General features: G+C 30.9%; 1 protein-coding gene and 1 long non-coding RNA gene across 5 annotated transcripts in view; one reads left to right on the forward strand and one right to left on the reverse strand.

Moving 5' to 3' along the window:
• The window catches only part of LOC145724516 (A-type potassium channel modulatory protein KCNIP1-like), a 205,392-nt gene that overhangs the window by 121,507 nt on the left and 59,913 nt on the right, over positions 1-23,972 (reverse strand). The gene's annotated exons all lie outside the window — the stretch shown is intronic.
• LOC145724525 (uncharacterized) overlaps positions 1-23,972 on the forward strand; it is a 126,706-nt gene that overhangs the window by 52,490 nt on the left and 50,244 nt on the right. The gene's annotated exons all lie outside the window — the stretch shown is intronic.

Genomic DNA, 23,972 nt, shown 5'->3' on the forward strand with positions numbered 1-23,972 from the left:
TCTCAGGAATATCATTAACCTGTAAGATGCTAATGAATTGTAGAATTCTCTCGAGCTGGAAAAGACTTTTTTTTATTTTTTTGTTTAGACGACCTATATTATACTTTCATTATCACTGTAGCAAAAAATCAAATATCAAAAGAAACTATCAGCGTCTGTTAATTTTAATTATATTTTTATTATACAAATAAGGGCTCGTATTTAAGAAAAGGTAAGTTGGGTTGCCCACGTAATTTGGAAACGTCCTGTATAATTAAAATGAAGAGTATAGCTTTGCAACAATTCAGGCAATGGAATTTTGTACGAGTAATCTTGCCGTTTTAAAAACACGCCAAACTATTGCAAACCGAAAAAATGTCAGTTAATCAGACTCTAAAACACCTTTTTCACGTGGAAAAGCTTGAAAAGTACATTAAAATCAACGTAACCAAAGCAAAAACAACTGATTTAGTCATTTTGGCAACGTCGAAATGCTCAGGAAGCTTTAATTCGTGGTATTGAAAAAACGTGGACCACTTTGACGAATTGAACTAGCTATGCCGTTAAGTGACAGGCTTAGAATCTCCTGACAGCTGTCAAAACTCATTAAATAGTGCCGTAAAACTGTACCTAAATCGCGCCGTAAATTGTTATTTGTACCACTGTGGATTTAAATTTGACAGTTATAACGCTTCCCAGCGTGACTGATAGTCAGGTTTTTGACATTTGTGAAGATAAGTGACACTTTGATATGTTTCTGCAGACAGGTGTCAACTGTCAGAACAGCGCTAACATAGAACTAGAATACGCAGATTAGTTGTATTTCACACTGGACATTGTATTTATAGTTACTATGGAGCGAAGTTTGACAGTTGTGACGTTAAGTGACGTAAGTATCAAAGTGTTAACGTCATAATTGACAAATTTGTCTTAATGGAGCTGTAAACACAACTTACAGTGCAATTCCTCAAATTTACTTTACTTTATACGTTCAGCTCACTAATGAGTGAGTTTTGACAGCTGTCACGTGACGCAATCAAAGTAAGAAAAAGTGTTCCTTAACGTCCTAAATGTCAAACTTGGCTCCATGCAGCTTGAACACAACTTCCAGTGTAATCCCTCAAATTAGCAACTACTTTAAATTTTATAATTTTCAGTCACTAGTGAACAGATTTCGACAGTGATGACAGCTGTCACGTGATGTAAGAAAGGTGTAAAAGTGTTCCGTTTTAACGTCAGAACTGTCAAATTTAGCTCTATAGAGCTGTAAAGACTACTTACAGTGTGGTTCCTCCAAGAAATACATCTACTTGGCATTTTTTTAATAGCCAAATATTTCAAATTCTCATTGCCAGAATTGTTACTTTTGATGTGTACCTTAGCAGATCAGATCTTTATCATTTTCTTGAAATCTTCTGAATTTCCTTAAAATCTCTTGGCATTTTTTCCTCTATCTCGTTACATCTTAGTAAAGAATTTTATTTTCAACCAGGTATGTAATAACGTTATTTTTTATGTGTAAACCAGGTGGAAAGATGAAAATTACCTGCTTTTACTTTCCACCCGGATGAATGTCAATATGCGTTTTGTCATATCTGGGCTTACTCTTTATAGTTAAGAGACTGTGCCGCCACCTCTGCAATAGTTCGCAGCTCAGGTGATGATGAATAACATCTACGTCTTAACAGCTCAGGTGATGATGAATAACATCTACGTCTTCAGAAATCTTCATGTTAAAAGCACTTTAAGAAACGTTTTAGCTCAAAATATTAAAGACAGAATAGCACAATGATGACGTTGTCAAGATTGTAAACAAATCACCAGTCGTTTATTGTGTTTATACTACCTTATTGTTAGAGACTATTAGCAATCAATATTTCAACTGAATGATTTATTAGAAGTTCGGTGAGATTTTGATAAATGGTTGAAAATAAAATAGTATATAAACCACGGTAGAAAGTTTAATTTCTGTCTAGAGATAAAGTTCACCTCGACTTCGGCAAACTACCTAATTTCTCGACAGAAATCAAACACTTTTTTCCACCTGAGTATGTAATATACTATTTAATAATTATTCACTCACTCAAAAAAACCGTTTTAGACAGAGTTTTAATGTAATTTCCTAAAGAATGCGTATTGATCTAGTTTGACAACAGGTACATACATTGTAATGTAAAATTGATTTTTAAACTCTGGAATTAACTATTGATTTAACCCGTTATAAACACGTAATGGTAATACAACTATATCATCATATTTAACTTATTTTTAAAAAGTTACATTTCTATTACAAATGGACAAAAAGGCATGAAAAATTGTAAAAATTGTTGTACAGGCAAACTCTCAAAATTCTATGGATAAAGCAGATTAAAAAAAATCTTGGACAGACTTACATACAGGGTGGTCCAGTTTTAAATGTCAATAATTCACCATTCGATAGCCTATCAAAGAATAAGTTGACATTCATTATGTCATTATCCTGGAAAACGCTTCCTACCGAAGATACAGTCCTCCAAATTTCAGTTTAAAAAAATCGACATCATGTACAAATTTGAATAGTGTTTTACAAGTTTGTTACAAAAAATTTGACAATTCAAACTAACTAACTAACTGACTTTTAAACACCCTGTAGTTCAATTCCAGACACGGTTAACACAAAGAATACATTGCAGCAATTTCAATTGAATTTTTATACAGCAAAAAAGCGAAACAGCAAATTTCAACTTGCATGATAATAATTGCACCCTGTATATCTATTTAATTTGTTTATTACCAGTATGGGGCAATTACCACAGCCTACCTGGGTTAAAGTATCTTTTACTTTAAAATGGTTCAAAAGGATTCAAATCTGATCAACTGGGAGGTTTACAAGTTAATTTTTGACACTGAAAGTAGTAAAAAAAACAGGGTTTTCGGACTAATTTTTACTACTTTTTACTAAAAATAGTCTAAAAGTTGACTTTTAAGGCTAGAAATGACTTTACTAAAACGAGAGTGTATTTAGAGAAAAGTTTATTTTCTTTCTCTTTAATTGGTGTATGTACAGCTTAATTTCCTGGACTAAAACAAGTGTAGAATTCAATTAAACACTAGTAACAGTCCAAATTTTGGACTTCTTTATTTTTAAAAATTAGTTTTCAAGACTTATGTCGTAGCATTTAATGCCAACATTTTGTACTTTCATTACTGAAGAGTCTGAAACTTGATAATCTTAAACTCGATTTTTCAGTCTTAAAGCATTAAAGTCAGTCCGAATTTCTTAGAAATGCTCCAATTTTTTGCACCGATGTGTGTAGAAGTCAATTTAATAGTGAAAAAGCTTGAAATTACATTTTTAAGACTATGCACAATGTACAAACTGGTTTTCAGGCCTGATAAGTCAAAAACTGGATTTTTCGATTTTTCAGGCTGAAAACAGCCTTAAAGCACTAAAAGCAGTCTAGATTTTTAAGAAATGCTCAAATTTTTAGCACAGTGGTGTCTAGAAGTCAATTTAAAAGTGACAAACATTGAAGTGACATTTTTAAGCCTATGAAGAATGTGAATATGTGAAAAACTTGGTGACGTAAGCCTTGAAACTCTATTTTCTCAGCTGAAAGCACTAAATAGTCCAGGGTTCTATGAAAATGAAAAGCAAAGTAAAAAACCTGAAAAGTTAGTCTTCAAGTCAATATTCATAAACCTAATGTCAATATCCTCTATTTAGACTATTTTCAAGACTAAAATATTGAAATTTGTTCATATTATGAAAACATTTTACGTGTCCAAGTCAATTTTCAATGTATAAATGTGTGAAATAGTTGTCAAAGATTTTAGTCAATTTTCAATACTAAAGTTTTATAATTTATCTGAACAGTATGACGACTGACTACAAAGACAGTTTTTAAGCCTCTCAAATCAAATTTCACAGTTTCAAAGTCTATTTTCAAGACTAAAGCTTTCAGTTTATCCGGAAACTTCTTAAGACAATTTTCACCGTTTCCAAGACAATTTTTAAGTTCGGTTGGGTTGATTTTGTAATGACAAAAAAACGATATTTTAAACTGAAATTTGAAAGACTGTATTTTCCTTAGGAAGCATTTTTCAGGAAAATGACATAATGCATGTCAGCTTATTTTTTTATGGACTATTGAGGGGTGCATTATTGACATTTAAAACTGGACCACCCTGTATATTTTTAACTCTCTATTGATTTAGTGCACATTGATAACCGTGTTTTTTACTTTAACAAGTAATTATTATAAACTACGAGATGCGTTAAACCGTTTTTTATTTTGCTCATAAAATATGCTGCTTCTTCCATTAACAGATTCCTATTTATGTTCGAATATACTTCATATTTAATTTTCCTTCTCTCCACAAACACAGACCGCTCCGTCGTCGGCCATCTAGAGCAATTACATTCTATTGACTTTTCTGTCTCGGCTTGTAGTTATTTAGTGACGCAGTGACCTCCTTAACTTGAGCAAGAATCATCTCGGTTTCAACTCTTCGAAATCGCTCCTAAATATTAAACTTTTGCCGATGGCCAATTTCCTAATGGGAATTTTTAGAAGGCCAATTGAAAAAGAATTTCCACAGCGGAATTTACTGGAAAGTGCTGAGTGGCTCACCGAAATACGGAAGGACTCGAATTTGAATGCAAAAAGCGGTTTTCGAGGAAAAACCGACGGAATACAGTTTTCCTGTTCATGAGAGCGGGGACGGCAAAACGATATCCTTACCTCTTCAATATGTCTCTCCACTCTTTAAAGCTCCTGCGGATTTAGAAAGCGATTTCGCAATGTCTCTGGTTTAACTACGTGCAGATCGATTTTGCGACAGAGAAATGATCACAATTATTCGAATCGAATTGCGGTAATCACTGCTATCAAATGATAACCGAATCGTGGAAAAGGGTTTGCGTGAATAATGAGGTAAGGTTAGGTAAATTCCATTCGACAAAGCTGCTGAGGTAATGTTTGAATAAAGTTATATTATTTTAGATTAGATGAAATGATGATAAATTATTTAAATGAAAATGAACTGATGGTGCAAATAATAATAGTTGTTTTGACGTAACTGTCACAAAATTTTTTTTTGCAAACTCTTTGGCTGAGTCAAAAACGCTCTGCTCGCTCTATGGAACTTGAAAACGAATGCGGCCTTTGAGTTTACTGGCTGAATCATTTGCCAGGAAAAATAACGATTTATGTTGAAAAAAGACTTTTCAAGAAAGCATCAAATTATAAATCCTTACTCTGGAAACTTCACTTAAAAAAATAAAAATGTTATAACTCTATCCATTTCCGATTCCGAGATATTCGGTAATTTTTTCAATTTTTCGCCTTTCAGCGACGGTAAAAATCTCAAATTGTTCTTCCTGAACAGCTCTAGTCTACTGAGTGCAAAAACTTATTCTCAACATTTTTGGTCTCTTGCAAAACTCTAACCCATTTCCGAGATATCCGACTTTTTTACTTCTTTTTTGAGGATTTTTTTGAAGTCAGAAATGGTAAAATAAATAGCACAAATTTTCTTCATAAACTGCTCTTTTACTTCGTGCTAACTGAAACACGCTTGAGCATATACAGTGTGCTCAAAAAACAATATAAAATAACGGTACATTTTGGTTCTAAGTAGGTGTAAACCTAATACAGTGGGTGTAGAAAGTTACTCTGAAAATGTATGGTCTTCTGCAAAATTTTTGCAACTCTAACGGATTGCGAAATTTTCCACTTTTTTATTTCATTTTTTCAGGATTGCATCAAAATTTATTTTATTTTTTTGAAATTGCATTAAAATTCCGTATTTTTGCCATTTTTGATGTTTCAGCAACTGTGTAAAAATTCAAAATATTCGTATTGAACTGCTCTTTCACGCCGTATAACCGCATCACGCTTGAACATCTACAGGGTGTTCGAATAACAAAATTTCAATTAATCATTAATTTCAATTAAATTTGAAACTAACGCTCTGCCCGTTGTGATTGCGTTTATCCGGTTCAAAATGGGTGTAAACCTAGTCAACTGGGTGTAGAAAGATATTCTGAACAATTTTGGCCTCTTGCAAAATTGTCGTAACTCGAACCGTTTCCGAGATATTCGACAGATTTTTGTTTAGAAATTGCAACAAAATTCTGAAAATTTTGTATCTCCGCCATTTTTGGGATTTCAGCGACTATAGAGTTCAAAATGTTTGTCTTAAACTGTTATTTCACGTCGTGCTAACCAAAATACGATTGAACATATACAGGGTGTTCGAAAAACAAAATAAAAACAGTTAATTTTTGAAACTAACGCCCATTCTGAAGAAAGAGAGTTATTTGATGAGATTTAGATTCCGCGTTAAATTTTGTTTGCAAAAGTGCTTAGTTTTACCGTGTGGCTAATAAAGAAGAAAATACAAGGAAGGTTCTAAATCGACACATTTCATTAAAAATCACCCTCTAGCTCATGGTCTGTGGTAATAGGAACGACTGCAAGATCTTTAGTATTATGCACATCGATCAGAGTTTGTTAGTTTCGGAAATACCCTGTACAACCATCGAATTTGAGACACACTATACGTACAGTTGAGGAAGATCGATAATACTTAAAATTAAAACCATAATGAAGTTTGTAGTAAAAGTGAGAAATTATCGAATATTGTACACTTTTTTCTATAAGACAAGACACTGTGCAAGTTGTCAAAAAATACTTTCCTGTTTTGTTATGTGTTTTGTAACTCAGTTTATATTGACAGTGATGGTACGTATTTATAATTTTAACTAAAAATGTGTTAGCAATTAGGCCCTGATAAAACCTAAAAATTGAAAAGTTCAAACATTAGGAAAGCTTGTTTAAACTAAAAAAACTTAATGATCAAAGTCTCATAGTTTAATATTGCAAGCAATAGCTTCAAATATCCAGTTTAATAAATAATAATCTCGTTAAAGTTTTTCGTATTCTCTTTAATGACCAAATATTAAAGTTTTAATGTACCGTTCTTTAAAAGAACATCCTGCCTGACCATATTTTAACTACTTCCACCCACTCTGGCAAGTTGATTAAGCGAAGTTTATTTGGAAGCGCCAGGGCAACTTCGATAATTATAAAGGATAATTTAAATAACAACTACCCTCATTAACAATAACAATAGCTGATCAACTAAGGGGTAAATTTCCAAACAATTCAAGTTCCCGCCGAGCAAATAGTTTTAAGTTGTCTCCTTTATATGTAAATATTCCTCGAGTTTCGTTGTTTCCAGCTAACCGCCAGTTGGAAAGTTTTAATAGTACAACCAAAGTTTCGGTTTTGACATTGAATAAAGTCATCCCCAGTCATTAAAAGGTGACTGACTGAAACGATCGAAACTTGTTGTAGTCCCAAAAGTAACCTTTTGAAGCTTTTGTGGTTTAAGACCAGCAGGACACGAAACCACAAGTAAAATCAATCACTTTATGTTGTAGCGACATTCAAAAGCACCTTTTTTTTATTTCACTCGGGGACGTTTCGATTCTTGGTCGGATAGTCTTGTTTGCCCGTGACAGGTTTTACTTGCTTTATTGTCAACGAATCAAACCGAAATGTTACCATTTCCAATTTTAGATTCGATAGTTACACTCGAAATGGAATAGGTTTTCCAATTTTACTAAAACATTCTGTTATTCGAATATTGCGGTGTTAAAAATGTCACACAATAACAAATTCTTCATCCAACGTCTTTTATCACGCAACATATTTTATCATGAATGATCTTTAATCAATTAACCAGTATTTAAATTAAAAATTAAATAGAAATTCCAGAGCAGCACCTATTTTTAATAAATCACACAGAAGTTTATCCGACATTTTAATCACATTAACGCTGTTTTATGATATAATGTAATTAAAAGCATAAGAAAAATAATGAATTTTATAAGTAGGTATCTTTGAATGAAACATCAACTATGTTTTACTATTATTTAATTAATTTAGAACTTATTCCACATCGCAATATTGACTAAAATATCATTTAATAAGTGGCTGACTTGCTCAGACATCATTCTTTAATAACATGTTAGATATTTCTTACCAAACATTTAAATAATGTAAGAATTTACAGAATATTATTATTTTAGTGTAATGCTTCAAAATTACATTTTGTCAATGAAAGACAAATAATTATCATTTACTAATCAGTTGATTAATCTAAGCTATATTAAAGAGCTTTAGTTCACTTTCACCAAATCGACGAATAACTGCTAACCTTTTAATATTCACGTTTACATCTTTGGAAAATTGAAAATATTAAGTTATTTATTCAGGTTTTATGCTGTTGATCGACTTGAGAGTTTAGTAGAATTTCCAGGTCTATTGAAACCAATTGATATATTGAAGACACTTATTAAGCAGCTTCAGAGAACAATGATCAATTTAAGACAATTTGGCCGCCATTCAAAATTAATTAATAACATACATTTAAATGAGGTTGATAATTTGATAAATAATTTATTAAAATGTTTGTGCTCTAAAGAGTTTTATGCTGTAGTTTCAAAGGTCAATGGACAATTTAACAGAATACATCAAAAACTTCAATAATCAATAAAAAAAGCTAGTTTCAGTTCAAGAAACTTATTGAAATACTTTTGGGTCTAGTAGTTTATTTTCTTAAAAGGATAACTATTGCGACATTAACATCTGAATTATCAATTTGAGACAGTTATCAGACAGTCAATGACAAATCATAGATATACTTTTAATAGTTATTTACATTACTAGTGTGGTATGAGCATCTTTATAGTCACGACTGGGTAAGTATTGCCACGACGAGGTCGTAGACAGAGTTGTGGTAATAAGACTAGTCCATTAATTTGCCATACCACACGAGTAATGTATGTACAATACTTGATCTACGATCTACACAGAAATTAGTCGTTTAAATCATTGTTAAGCGTTGAATAATTGACTAATAATAGGAGGAAATTTAATAAAATCAATTATTATCGCACTAGTGTGGTAAAATCGCTCATTACAAAAACAATTTTTCACCTAGTCTATAAAATCTCAAAATATTCAAAACAGTCTAAAAGTTTTCATATGATGCTAAAGCAGTTTAAAAGATTCCAAAAATGTATAGATTTTTTAAATTGTCCAAAAACCTTCTAAATTCTCCTGGAGTAATCTTCAAACAGCCTAGAAGTTTCCAGGTTTCTAAAGTTGTCTAAGCTCTCAAATTGTCTTTAAAGCAGTTCAGAACCTTTTATATGCTCCTTAAACTACCCAAAAACCTTCCAAATCTCCTTGAAGTAGTCCAAAACGATTTCAAAAGCTTCCAAAACCCTATAGAAACTATGAAAACTTCCAAAACAACGTCCATAAGCTTTCAAATGTTCCTGAAACAGCCTAGAAGCTTCCAAAGGCTTTTAGAACAGTCTAAAAGCTTAAAAGTGCTTTTCAACTAGTCTAATAGGTTCCATAGGATGCTAGAGCAGTTTAAAAGCTTCCAGTAATTTGTAGAGTTGTCTAAGAATTCCAATTGCTTCTAAAACAGTCCAGAACATTTAATATATTTTTAAATTGTTCAAAAACCTTCTAAATGCTCCTCAATTAGTCTAAATATATTTTAAAAGCTTCCAAAACCTTGTAGAACTTCTAAAAGCTTACAAAATAATGTTCGTACGCTTTCAAATTTTCCTTAAATAATTTACAAGTTTCCGAAGGCTTTTAGAACAGTCAAAACTTTTTCGAAAATGCTTTTCAACTAGTCTAAAAGTTCTCAAAAGATTTAAAAACAGTCTAAAAACTTACGTATGATTAAACTGTCGAAAAACCTTAAAAATGCTCCTGAAACAACCTAGAAGCTTCCAAACTCTTTTAAAACTGTCTAAAATCTCACAAATACTTGTCTAAGGATTTGAAAATAGTCTAAAACCTTTCGTATGATTCTAGAGCAGTTTAGAAGCGTCCATCAATTTTTAGAATCTTCTAAGATTTCCAAATTCCTCTAAAGTAATCCAGAATCAACATGTTCTTTAAACTGTCCAAAACATTCTAAATGCTCCTAAAATAGTCTGAAAAAGCTTTAAAGTATAGAAACTCCAAAACTGTGTCTATAAGATTCCAAGTACTCCTGAAATATCATAGCAGCTTCCAAAATCTTTAAAAACAGTGTCTAGAAGCTTTCAAATGCTCTTAAACTGAAAAATGAAATTTAAAGAAAGTAATATTTTTTGCATTATGGTTATTATTATACTCGTATAGTACAAGTAGCAGTATAGCGTCTTGTACAACATTGTTGCGATACAAATGTATGTACAGTGGGCTTGTACCTTTAAGTATAAATGAATCTTATGACCAGACTATTAACACAGACAAAACTTGAAGCATAATAATCAGTAATATTAATTATAATTAATATCATTATCAGATTAAAAGGCAGAAAATTCCAACATTATGTCCAGTTATATGGCCACAATAGTCCACTATGCGACGTTTTTAAGGGCACTTTAAGCTAAATTGAGATTAGACTGATATTTTGCACTTTTCTGTGATATTTATCGATAATATTAAGATCGGTTTATTTGAATGTTATTCCAAAAATGTCAGAAAATAATAAATCTGCTTAAAACGGTTTATTAAAACTTTTATCTACAACAGTACAATAAATAATCTAAACTTAGTTAGTTCTCCAGTCGTCTTAAAACGAACAAAGTTTTACAACAAAAGATATGTAAATTTATGTATATTTCAAAAGTGCCGTATCTTGCAGAGAGTGCATGTTGGTGTCACGTAGATGTGGAAATTGTTATAAAATACAACGTTAAGTGTCTTTCTACAATGCTCTATTTTTAGTTAAGAAAATTTATAATCCTCTATAAGGGGAACGTAGTAAGTAGGCATACATATTCATGAAGAACACGAGAATTAATTTCCGTATTTAAATTATTATTAAGTACCTCTATTTTTAAATTTTTCTTATTTAATTTTCAGTTCATATTGAGCTGTTTAAAACTGATTTTTTAAGAACCTAAATTTAATTAAAATAAAGTCAATAAAAAATAATTACCAATGAAAATGGTTAGTTTTATTTATCTCCTTGAAAGCTTTCACATTTAAATTTATGCCAGCCGTTTTATAGGGAAATTTTTTCCGTTTTATAGGCACATTTACGTATGCTACACGAGGACCGAAGTAATGTTACAGTAGTGCAGTATGAAATATTCATGAACAGCACATAAGTTAACACTTAGTGCAAAATAAAAATGTGGTTTTTGAAGACTAATGTGAAGGTAGCTTATTCAAGTTTTGGTGGTTCATTGTCGGTATAGAGAAGAAAAATTTATTTGAAAAGAATATTTTCTACTTTAAAGCATCATACGATTTGTATATGTATTACTTGATTTTGCCCCACTGGATTTGAAGATATAATTTGTTTAAAGTTCATAATTGATATAATTAATACCTGAGTAGTTGGGATTTCTAGTGTTGCCTCATAAATGTGGAAATACCGTAAAATTCTAACAAAATCAGATCATTTCCTTACTAAATGTATGCCACGAACTTACCCAAGAGGGTGGCTAACCGAATATAGTTTAAAAGTTTTACAATTTTCAAAAAGAAAAAGAGGAATAGTTTTGCTATAGTTGACGTGATTGTAAATTATACGGGAATATAGTTAAATAGCCTCAATCTCTTGTGGAGTAAAATAGACAACGTTCTTGAACAGTTAGAATAACGATAAAACCACGTCATCTTTGCTGATTATCTATTGTGTCTCTCTATTATAGTTCTTGTATGACTGACGTGATTTTCAACAATAATGGAGCTACGATAGGAAAAAATATAAAAAAAAAACATGTTTAAAGTCATTATGGGAGATACCGAACATGTTTTCGACTAAACTGCCTCAGCTGACATGATTTCAACTATGTGGATCATTGACTACCACAACAACTGACGTGATTTTGAGCTATATGGATCATATAACAGGGTTGTAGTAGAACTAGTTTCACAAACTGTGTAAAAAAGAAGTGAAAATTCGTCGTTAGATACAAATAAGAAAATTTCAAAGTTTTTAATAGAAAACCAGTGGTGAGAAGAAAAAACCTTTATAAATTGATGGACTACAAAGTTGGTCGTCATCTTTGTATAGCCGATTGGTTTTTAGTTATTCTTTCTTCTCACCTCTGGTTTCGTATGTATAATTTTGAAATTTTCATACCTGTGTAAGCCAAAATATCTAGAAAACAATTGTGAAAATGGACTTAAACGGACAATGACGTAGAAAGTAGAATTAAACAAAAAAAAATCAATAACATTATTGTCTGAACAAGCTGAAAGCAGTCACTTGTCTAATGAGATTTTTTGTTACATTTTGGAGAATTGATCAGCAAAAATACACTTTAACCTCTTTTTAAACGTAAACGTTTGTTTTTTTTTTATTTTTATTTTCTTAATTATTGATTAAGTCCCTCCTCGGAATTGATACTTTTAATTTATCTTAATTATATCTGGACATCCTTTTGAAGTGTAATGAAATCAGACAACTGACTTGCTTCAGGCCATAATAAGTACGACCCAACTATCTTTTGAAATTTATTTATTTGGTTTTCTTGGTGTTTTGTCTGTTATATTGATGAGTGAGTGGTTATTTTGCTTCTATGTGGAAAATGGCCACCACATTTGACCAATCAACCAATGTCTGGAAATACCAATCGGTGGAAAAACCAATTTATTGGTTATCCATCGACGTATTAAAGTCCATTCTTGTCAGCCAAATAAGGCACTGTCTCAAGTTTAAACAAAACAGTGCATAAGAAACAGTAAACAGAAAACTTTAGTCAAGTTTGAAGCCCCCTAGCAGTGAAACTAGTTAACTAATCAACCAATGTTGACGCATATAGCTGGAAAGTCCATTTCATTGGCTATCTATCAACATATAAAAGTCCATACCTTGTCAGCTAAATAAATCACCTTTTTTCTTAAACTTTAGTCAAGTCTAGCGGCCGAACTCGCATTTAACAAATAAATCAATGTTACATATTGGTGAAAATCCCATTTTATATGTCGATGGATACATATAAAAGTCCTTTCTGTATAAAAATATTTAATTTACAATGCAGACAAAAGGCATTGCAATAAAGTATGACTTAAAATACATTTTGACGTTACGTTGAGAATAAGTTCAAACACAAGTTGGAAAACACAGATCGTCCATTCGAGATAATTAGATTCTATTGACTTTTCAGCTTTCCATTGCAGTCGTTTATTAGCGCAATGACCCAGTTAACTCGGTAGAAATTGGAAATTTACGTCGCCCTCCCACAATAAAATTATCCATCTGCATCTACGACGAAAAATTTATCTAAAAATCAAGAGATAACAATGCAAACATGTGGAAAACACCTGATGCTAATTTGAGAAGAGTTTTTTTTAAGAATGCACGTCAAGAAACTCGTCGGAGATGCTTTGGGGGATTCACATGTTGCAATATTCAGTGGCTCGTCACATATTTTTCAAAGGAGTTCAGCCAGTCGACTGGAAAATCCATAAAAGTTGGTTGGTTTGGATAAAATTTTTGAAATGCAGGTATATGTTTTCAATTCCTGAACGTTTTATTAAACTATGCTTCTTGGGGCGACAATATACAGTATTAGGAAACCTGCTTCGTCTATTTGTATTCAAAAAAGTGATTTGATATTGTCGAACAAAGAATCGTTAAATTTCACAAAGATGATTTAAGTACGCCTCCACACAAATAATACCAAACTATAAAATAAAATTGTAATTTTCTTTAAAATGCGGGCGTTATTTTATGATAGAAACTAAATTGTAAATTTGATGTACTTTCATAAAGTCTTAATTTCTTTTCTATTCTACTGAACGGAAATAAAGTTGCTTTGCAAACAAACTAAAAGCACCTAGTGCGCTGTTTAAATATTTTAATGAGATCCGGAAATTACGACAGAACTCCTTTTAAAGCATACTGAATATCGAACAATTTCAGGACATTGTAATATAATATTTACATCTGATTATTATTCGTACTAGAATTTGCCTGTTTCAGTCTCACTAAGGGACTATTTAGAGCAAATTCCCTGACCGATTTCTGAGGGAGATTGAGGTGACAAAAGAGCGATTGTTTGGTATTGTGGTCATCTAAATTTAAAGCTGATATATTGACATTGTCTCCCACGCAATTTGCTGCTGAATGCATTTTCGCTTTGGTTTAATTCAGAATTTTCAACATTATCATCGACGTGAATAATTGTTTGCACTTTATCTGTATAATAGTCCCGAGGGAAATTAAATTTATTCCCAAGTTTGCAAACAAGAAAATCTCCGGTATTAATCAAACTTCTTTACAAATTGATCATAATGCACCTAAAGGAATAGTAGAACTTTTCTGTGGTTACACTAACAGTCATCCCATATCGGATCCATCAATAAATTATAGCTTTTTACTTAGCCGTAGCCAACTTTCGACCTCGGCATAAATAAGTTCTGCTGTCGGGGAAAGTAAAAGTTTACGGTCTCTAAAAGTTGGAGGCATTTTATCCGGTATACTACGTATTCAGAACGAAACTTTCCAAGTAATAACATTACCGATTTGTTAAAGTTTTTTGATGAAACAACACCCAGCACGATAATAATGTAAATGTTTTTGCTCTTGCCTAAATGGCCTGAAAGAAATACGGTTATCTTAAAAAATGCCTGTGTGGACTATGATAAGTTTACGCAATGGAGCTGTTTTAAAAATTGCTTTGGGCTAAATGTGTTAAGTTTTAAGTACAGGGTGATTGATTAAATTCTGACCACCCCCTTAACTTCCATAATTTTGATTTTAGCAAAAAACGTTAAATACAAAACTAGAAGATATTTAGGTCTACTTTATTTTTAGATAAACAGTTATTATACAGGGTGTCCCAAATTTGAGTAACGAACCAAACATATGTTTTTTTAAATAGAATGACCAACGTTTTATCCGATATTTGAATTCTACGTCAAATTCTAGGCCTAATTGATGTAAAATGTCTGTATCGATATTCAACTGTTTCCGCAGCAGCGTCCTTGATTGATTGACTTCTGGACACCCCCTTAACTTTCTTAATTTTGATTTTAGCAAAAAACGTTAAATACAAAACCAGTATACAGGGTAATTCAAATTCGACCCTCACCATTGGGATCTCGGAAACTATAGGAGATACGAGAAAGTTTAAATTGGGGCAAAGTTGCGCAATGTAAAGCTCAACCAAATGCAGTTTTAAAAATTTCGATTTTCCGAGTACTTCCGAAGATATCCGAAACAAACTGAAAATTTGATTTTTTGTTTTTATTTATTTCTAATCTTATTTGAAGAGATATTCCAAAACTAAACGCACCTTTTCATTGCCACTTTTTCTCAGCTATTCGATGATGGATTCAAATTTGCCACACGACGTTTCGTTTTTCGGCAGCCATCATCAACTTTCTTTTTTCTTATGGGCGCCATATTGGATTTTTAGCCCACCAAATAGTACGTTTTATTCTGATTTTAGTGATGTATAATAACTTATGATTTGCTTCATAAATAACAAAATAATTCAATAAAAACTATTTTTACTTTAGTTATTGGCTTTGAGTTAATGGGCCGTTTCATAAAATGTCATTATTTGACAGTACTTGTCAAACACGATAATTCGGACGATCATTAGAGCTTTTAGAGATTTTACCTTAGTTAGCTTTGAGTTAATGAGACGTTTTATGAAGATTACTTGGTAGTACTTGTCACACGCAATTGGCCTGAACATACTTAGTCACAAAGGTGTACACGTGACTTAAACCGGTTTATTCACTCGAAGAGCTTAGGCCACTCGCTACGCTTGTGGACCTAGTTGTTCTTTTCGTGAATAAAAAATGGTTTAAGTCACTTGCTGCAAAGTAACTATTAAATCACTCTGAATGACATTCGCCTATTTACAGATGTAAACAAACAAACATCAATGTTACATCTACGGGGCGCGGTGCAAATTTAATAGAACTGTAATTTTAGTTTTTTTTTAATATAAGAAGTCGAAATTTAATAAAATTAATAAAATACTGTATAAGACACGTGACTTAAACCGGTTTATTCACTCGAATAAATATGAATGAATAAAAAATGGTTTGTCACTTCCAAAATAAATAACTATAAACCTGCACTTAACATTATAAAAAATTGAAATTTGGCAAAAAATGAAGTTCCTAAAATGATGATCTTTCTCTTGGAAACATAAATAAGCCTTTTAAGTTAGAGATAACGCTAACAAATCTCTTTTTCTGATTAACCTAAATAGTTCAGCAATGCTTGTATAATAATAACATTTTCTGCGGGGATTTCTTTTCTAGATACATTTTTAACTATGATTGACGCTTTAATGATCGTCCGAATTATCGTGTTTGACAAGTACTGTCAAACAATGACATTTTTTAAAACGGCCCATTAACTCAAAGCCAATAACTAAAGTAAAAATAGTTTTTATTGAATTATTTTGTTATTTATGAAGCAAATCATAAGTTATTATACATCACTAAAATCAGAATAAAACGTACTATTTGGTGGGCTAAAAATCCAATATGGCGCCCATAAGAAAAAAGAAAGTTGATGATGACTGACAGAAAACGAAACGTCGTGTGGCAAATTTGAATCCATCATCGAATAGCTAGGAAAAAGTGGCAATGAAAAGATGCTTTTAGTTTAGGGATATCTCTTCAAATAAGGTTAGAAATAAATAAAAACAAAAAATCAAATTTTCAGTTTTTTTCGGATATCTTCGGAAGTACTCGGAAAATCAAAATTTTTAAAACAGCATTTGGTTGAGCTTTATATTGCGCAACTTTGCCCCAATTTAAACTTTCTCGTATCTCTTATGGTTTCTGAGATCCCAATGGTGAGGGTCGAATTTGAATTACCCTGTATATTTAGGTCTACTTTATTTTTAGATAAACAGTTATTATACAGGGTGTCCCAAATTTAAGTAGCAAACCAAACATGATTTTTTAAATACAATGACCAACTTTTTAATCTATATTTTAATTCTACGTCAAATTCTAGGCCTAATTGATGTAAAATGTCTGTATCGATATTCAAATGTTTTCGCAGCAGAGTCCTTGGTTGATTGCATTTTAACCACCCCCTCAACTTTCGTATTTTTGATTTTAGTAAAAAAACTAGTTGTAGCAACAGTATAGATATTTGGGTTCTACTTTTACTCTTATATAAACAGTTATTATACAGGCTGCCCCAAATTTGAGTAACTAAATTAAACTTTAATCACATAGTCGAGGTAACATTGTTAAAGTAACAGATGCTGCGGAAACAGTTGAATATCGATACAGACATTTTACATCAATTCCTAAAATTTGACGTAGAATGCAAATATCGGATAAAAAGTTGGTCATTGTGTTTCAAAAAACATAAGTTTGGTTCGTTACTAAAATTTGGGACACCCTGTATAATAACTGTTTTTCTAAGAATAAAGTAGACCTAAATATCTTCTAGTTTTGTATTTAACGTTTTTTGCTAAAATCAAAATTAAGAAAGTTAAGGGGGTGTCCAGAAGTCCATCAATCAAGGACGCTGCTGCGGAAACAGTTGAATATCGATACAGACATTTTACATCAATTAGGCCTAGAATTTGACGTAGAATTCAAATATCGGATAAAAAGTTGGTCATCGTATTTAAAAAAACATAAGTTTGGTTTATTACTCAAATTTGGGACACCCTGTATAATAACTGTTTATCTAAAAATAAAGTAGACCTAAATATCTACTGGTTTTGTATTTAACGTTTTTTGCTAAAATCAAAATTAAGAAAGTTAAGGGGGTGGTCAAAATTCAATCAATCACCCTGTACAAACAATTTTTTTAAATATGTTTGAAAACGTGAATTTTTAGCATTTTTTCTTTTGCTCTTTATAATGTAAGAAAATGTTATAAACGTTTAAATGTATAATAAGAAGTCATCGATCGTTTTTATAGTATATTATTATTTAATCTTTTGAGAAATCTTTAGTTTGTAATGTTTGTAATTTGTGTATAAAAATGAGACAAATAAATAAATGAAAACTAACACAAAATTAACATCGTTGCCGTTTATTAGGATGTAATGTTAATAGAAATTTGAAATTTTGGAATTAAAAGAAATTTGATGAGTGCTATGTTGTAATAGTATATTACACACCGGGGTGGGAAGAGTTTCATTACTGTCGAGAGATTAGTTAGATAGCCGAGACGCGAAGCGTCGAGGTTTAGCTAGGATCTCGAGACAGGAATGAAACTTCCTACCGAGGTTTGTATACTATTTTATTTACAACCATCATATTTCTATCAAAATTTACAAATCATTGTTTCATTCTGAACATATCTAGAATATTACATTTAACAAAAAACTACCAAGCAGACATTTTTCTATATGCTTTTCTTCTGCTTTTCTGTTATGCTGTCCCAACGTGCCATGTCTTCTGAAGCTGTTGCAAGTAGTTCACAAACCTCAGTCATTCAGCAGCAAATTAATTTGTCGACCAAAGAGACAACTGTTGGAGACGCCAGTGCTGGTACTGACCTAAATATTTCTATAAACACTTATAATAATTCAAATGTAACCATTAATTTCAATAAGTAGTTTGTTTTAGTTTAGATCATGTTAATTTTAGTATTGTAATGTATTATAGGCATTATAACCCTTAGAATGCATACAATTCGAGTTGTAATCCAGGACAATTTATTATTTGCGAACTGAATATCGATCCGACTTTATCTGACATTTAAAAAATTTGATTCAATCATCATTTTTTTTTTTTTAAAATATTAACAATCACAATTTTAGAGGGCGGGAAATGAGGGCGGGAAGTGAGGGCGGGAAGTAGAGGTGCGCAATATGATACTTCCTAACCTTCAATGACGTTAGTAATGACAGCATTACATATATGGTTGTAAATAAAAATATTTTCATCTTTCTGTCACTTCCGGTTTGACCAGAAGTTGATGCCAATTTGCTTATTTTAAATGGAATACCCTGTATAATATTGTATTTTTGAATACTCCTATCGATTTCAAATATTTTTCATATATCATATGTTATATTCATATATAACCTATATCTATCTACAACAGTTTTCGAGATATTGACATTTGAAAAATGACTCTTTCAGGTTTTCAAGTGTCATAACTCCTATCCAGAATGAGATAGAGCAAAACGTCTTGCATGTTCTTATCTTAACTTTTTGAGAAATATCATTTGGTAGTATTTTTAATTTTGACAGGTGACATCGGTAAAAAAATTGACACCTGCCAAATTTTCTAATATGACCACGTCATTTAATCAAAAAGTTAAGATAAGAACATGCAAGCCGTTTTGCTCTATCTTATTTAGATTAAGAGGTATGACACTCCACAAACTAAAAATTTTCTCTTTCAAACGTAAATATTTCGAAAACCGTTGCAGATAGCTATAAGTTATGATGCATTAAAAATATTTGAAATCGATAGGAATATTCAAAAATACAATAATATACATGGTGTTTTATTTAAAATAAGCAAGTTGACATCTACTTCCGTTTAAACCGGAAGTGAGAGAAAGATGAAAATATTTTTGAAATTTAGCACGCATCGGATTTATTTTCCTTCCAAAATTTCAAATTTCTATAAATATTTGATCCTGATAAACTTTTAATGAACGGTTTGGGTGGCTAACCCTGAATTACTTTAAATGTGATTACAATAACCCTATTTTTCAGTCGAAATCGAGTTAGTTTAAAAACTACTTAAGAAGAGCAAGAAGGCTCCTAATTTTAAGGTCACGTGACTCTTTTAAATCTGAAAATATTATTTGAAAGGCGACAGTTTTTCAGTTTAAGGTGATATTTTTAAAGTCACTTGACTGTTTTTAAAGTGAACATGGTCACGTGACCATGACTATGTGACAGGTTTTAAGGTAAAAATGGTCACGTGTCTATTTTCAATAATAAAATTTAATTTTAAAGGTCACGTGACTGTGTTAAATGGCGATATATTTTTTGAAGAGTCACGTAACCGTTTTTTAGTTTGAACGGATATTTTAAAAATTACATTACCCTTTTTAAGGTACAAATTCGACACGTGACGATTTTCAATCATCAAATTTATTTATAACGGTCTAGTGTCTCTTGATTAACGTCAAAACGGAATCCTAAAAGGCAAAATAAAAATGAATCAACAATAAATAATATATTTTAATATTAAAAATGAAATTCTTAAGGTCACGTGACAGTTTACGTTTAGACTCTTGAAAATTGAATTTGGAAACCTTGTAAGTTTAACGCAATGGTTCAAATTAACATAATATGTATTAATCTAGGTATTATAATTTATATTATTTATAGTAAATCGTGGTTATCAGTTTGTATTTTACCTTTTTGCCACACCTTGTATAAGAAATCAAAATTTAAAATATCTGGTAAAGCTCAAAGTGAAACATTTCTTTTACACTGTTACTACGTTTAGTTTAATTTTGAATTTTGCCTTATTGTTTTAGGAAGTTACTTATCAAAGACCACAATCATGCAAACTGTACTTATAGACCCCGTTTTGTAATATAAAAGTTTTGTGATACTTGTCAAAGAATTAATTTTTTTTTAACAATTACTTATATAATAAATTTGTTTGTTTTGCTAAATATTCATTACGCAAAAGATTTGAAAAAAACCCAAAATACATTATTAATGAAATAATAACATTGTGCATGTCAAAACATCGAAATTGGCATGACTTTTACTATAAACTAATGACACAATTATACAGGGTTTTGGACTAAAGCATCTAAATGTAGTTCCCAGAATAGTTTCAAACGCTGAATCTGATTCTTATTTTTGATTCTTCCGATTGGTTCTAGTTTTTGAGATATTTAGTAAGTATATAAATATGCTGCAGCAGTTGTTTCAGTACAACAAAAAAATAGTATAAAAATAAAAATAATATGTTTGCAGATTTCAGTATAATAAACAAGAAAAACACAAGTTTTAAACAAAATAAATTAAGGGCCGGTACTTTCCCTCCGGATAAATGTATTCTTAATAATTTTTATAGAAATTACGATTGTCCTAATAATATCGTCAGATATCTCGGTTTCTATCGAAATTATCTTTAAATAAAATTATTCTGAATTAAAAGTACTGACCCTAAATAATTGTTCAGCCGCAAGAACTCAAAAGTTAAAATCAATATTGGCAAACGGATGACAAATTCGTATTTGGCTTGTCAAATTACGTCAAAAAATTGTTCTCATCTACGCAGGTCTAAAAAGTTGAGCAAAATTTGTAAACTTGTGTAATTGCTTTTCCAAATTAAACCAGGTTGAGTTTTGTAAAAAAAAAATAATATGATAATGGTAATTTAAAAATGTTTAATCAAATCAAACAAAACGAATAAACAAAAACAATATAAAAAAATATGAACATACTCGTATATTACTGAGCACAAGCAGCATGAAACACTGAAGTTACTTTGACGATTGTATAACAACGTAGCCTGTGAAAATTTTAACAAATAACTACAACAACAAAACTAACAAGAAATTAAACAACCTTGTTTATTCTGAGTCTAATTGAGGAAAATAAGGTATAGCTTAACCTTATACACGTTTATGACGGTGCCCCCAAAGATGAAATTTCCAGACTATTGCGAAATTTATTAGACGTTAATATCTTCGGGCAAGTCGTTATCTCTTTTGAAGCTAAGGGTTCTTGTGATATCAAACCCGCTTACCAATACTCTGGGGTTGTCTCTTTATCTCCGAAACTACACAAAGGCAATAACTAAGTCAAAAAATGAAATCATTTGTTGATTTTATTGTAAGGAAATAGCACTTTATTATGTATTTGGAGAGAAGCTTATTAAAGTTCTAATAATCTAAATTGTTATGTTTAACAATTTCAGCTTTAATTTGTGGAAAAATGGAAAACAAGTTTTTGCTGTTTCTGTTGAATATATTGTTAAACGCGGAACGCGGATAGGATTTCGGCTTTACTGCCCTTAACGGCTTGTTAAACATGACCGGAAATCAGATCAGGTTAAATTAAAACCACCGCTTTTCCTACTACAGGAAATCAAAACTCAAAACAATGCTCTTATTATAATGTAAGAATTATAATAATCATTAATCATACCAACTTTAATCTCATTTCTGTCAGATCAAATTACAGTAAAATCAATATAGTACAATAGACCTAAACAAATCAAAACGTGCCCTATCATCTGACTAAATAAGCATTTATTTGCACTAAATGAATACGTCAATAAATATTTGTATTTAATCAGTTATGATTTAAGCCAGCTCATATGTAAAATTTACGTATTTGACTGAATAAATAGATATACCGTCACTGTAAACAGTATAGAACCTAACAAAATTCAGTTGACGCTTGATGGTTGAAAGGAAATAATGTATATTTTGTTTTAAAAGAACAGTATATTAATATATTGTTGATTTATTTGTACTAAACAGGTTTATTTTAAATTTTGTTGCATTAGAAGCCACATGATTGAATTGAACCACACGTTGAATTAATGTAATAAAGTTTCCTCTAAAACTTTTGGAACTTGTTTCGAAACTCACTCCTAGCCAACATCAGTCTATTATGAAATGTATCTAAAAATTAAGTTACCACTTTTATTATTATTATACCTGGTAAAAAATTAAATCTGATCTTATAAAAACGTCATTAAAATAGAATAAAATTTTGTTTTTTCTTAACTGAAGCCTATTCATGTATTGCTTAAACATGTTTCTTTAAACTTCGTGCCCTTATCAATCTGTTCCGTTCTGTTCAGGTCATTTTTTTTAAGTAAATAATTCAGTTAGCACATGTATTTGTAGCCCCAATTTTTCTACGTTACATAATAATGAATTAAAATCTAATCATATAAAAATCTCATTGGAGTAAAATAAAATTTAGTATTTTCTTAATTAAACCTTCTACATGCAATGATAATATTTAAATATACTACTATTTATACTTGATAATGTTTAAAATTTTTGAGAACTACTTACCCTCAGCATTATACAGGGTGGTCCAGTTTTAAATGTCAATAATCCGATAGTCCATCAAAAAATAATTTGACATGCATTATGTCTTTTTGCTGAAAAACGCATCCTAAGGAAGATAAGAGTCCTCCAAAATTTTGTGTAAAAAAATAGTTTTTTTGCTATAACAGAGCGTTAGAGCAATTTTGATCAAATTACTTATAAAATTACTTAAAAATACTCATTATGTGATGTGAATGACGTTTGTCAAACTTGTTAAGTGGCGTAGATACAGGGACATGGTGTTCATTTTTCCACGCTATTTTCTACGCTGAATATTTCCCAAAATGTACAGTTTATAAATTTACTTGTCCAATTAAATTTAATTCCTTTTACGAGATAACCGAGTTATTACGTTTTAAAACCCAAAAAAAGAGAGATATTTTTAGAAATTTATAAAAATAAATCTGCAAGAAGTGGGTTTCTCTTTAAAAATTTAAATTGACATGTATGTTGTTATTTTTAAAAGATCTCATCCTAAGAGAAAGGCAGCCCTCTTAAGTTCAGAAAAATCTTAATTTGTTGGCCTAACCTCAGACTCAAATTTGGTACGTGAAACTGATCTTATAATCAATTATAAAAAATTAATGTAGCTAAAACAGAGTTTTTTTGGGGTTTTAAAGCTTATAAAACTTAATTATCTTGTAGCAAAAGTTGACAAATCAAAATTTTACAAGAATTACTTTCTGTTCCAAATTGAACAAGAAATTTTAAAAAAACCATTTTGGAAAAATGTCTAGTGACGTAGAAAATTATGCGGAAAAATTAAAACCATCCCCCTGAATCTACGCAACTAGACAATTTTCACAAGCGTCATTAGCATCACATAATGAGTATTAATTTTATAAGTGTTTATTCCAAATTTGATCATAATTGCTTTTTATATTTTTGTTATGACAAAAAAAAAAAGATTTTTTGAACTAAAAATTCTTTCTTAGGAAGCATTTTTTACAAAAATGGCATAATGCATGTC

This window comes from Ips typographus, linkage group LG2, assembly GCF_016097725.1.
Source record: "Ips typographus isolate SLU linkage group LG2, UJ_Ityp_2.0, whole genome shotgun sequence".
Taxonomy (NCBI): domain Eukaryota; kingdom Metazoa; phylum Arthropoda; class Insecta; order Coleoptera; family Curculionidae; genus Ips; species Ips typographus.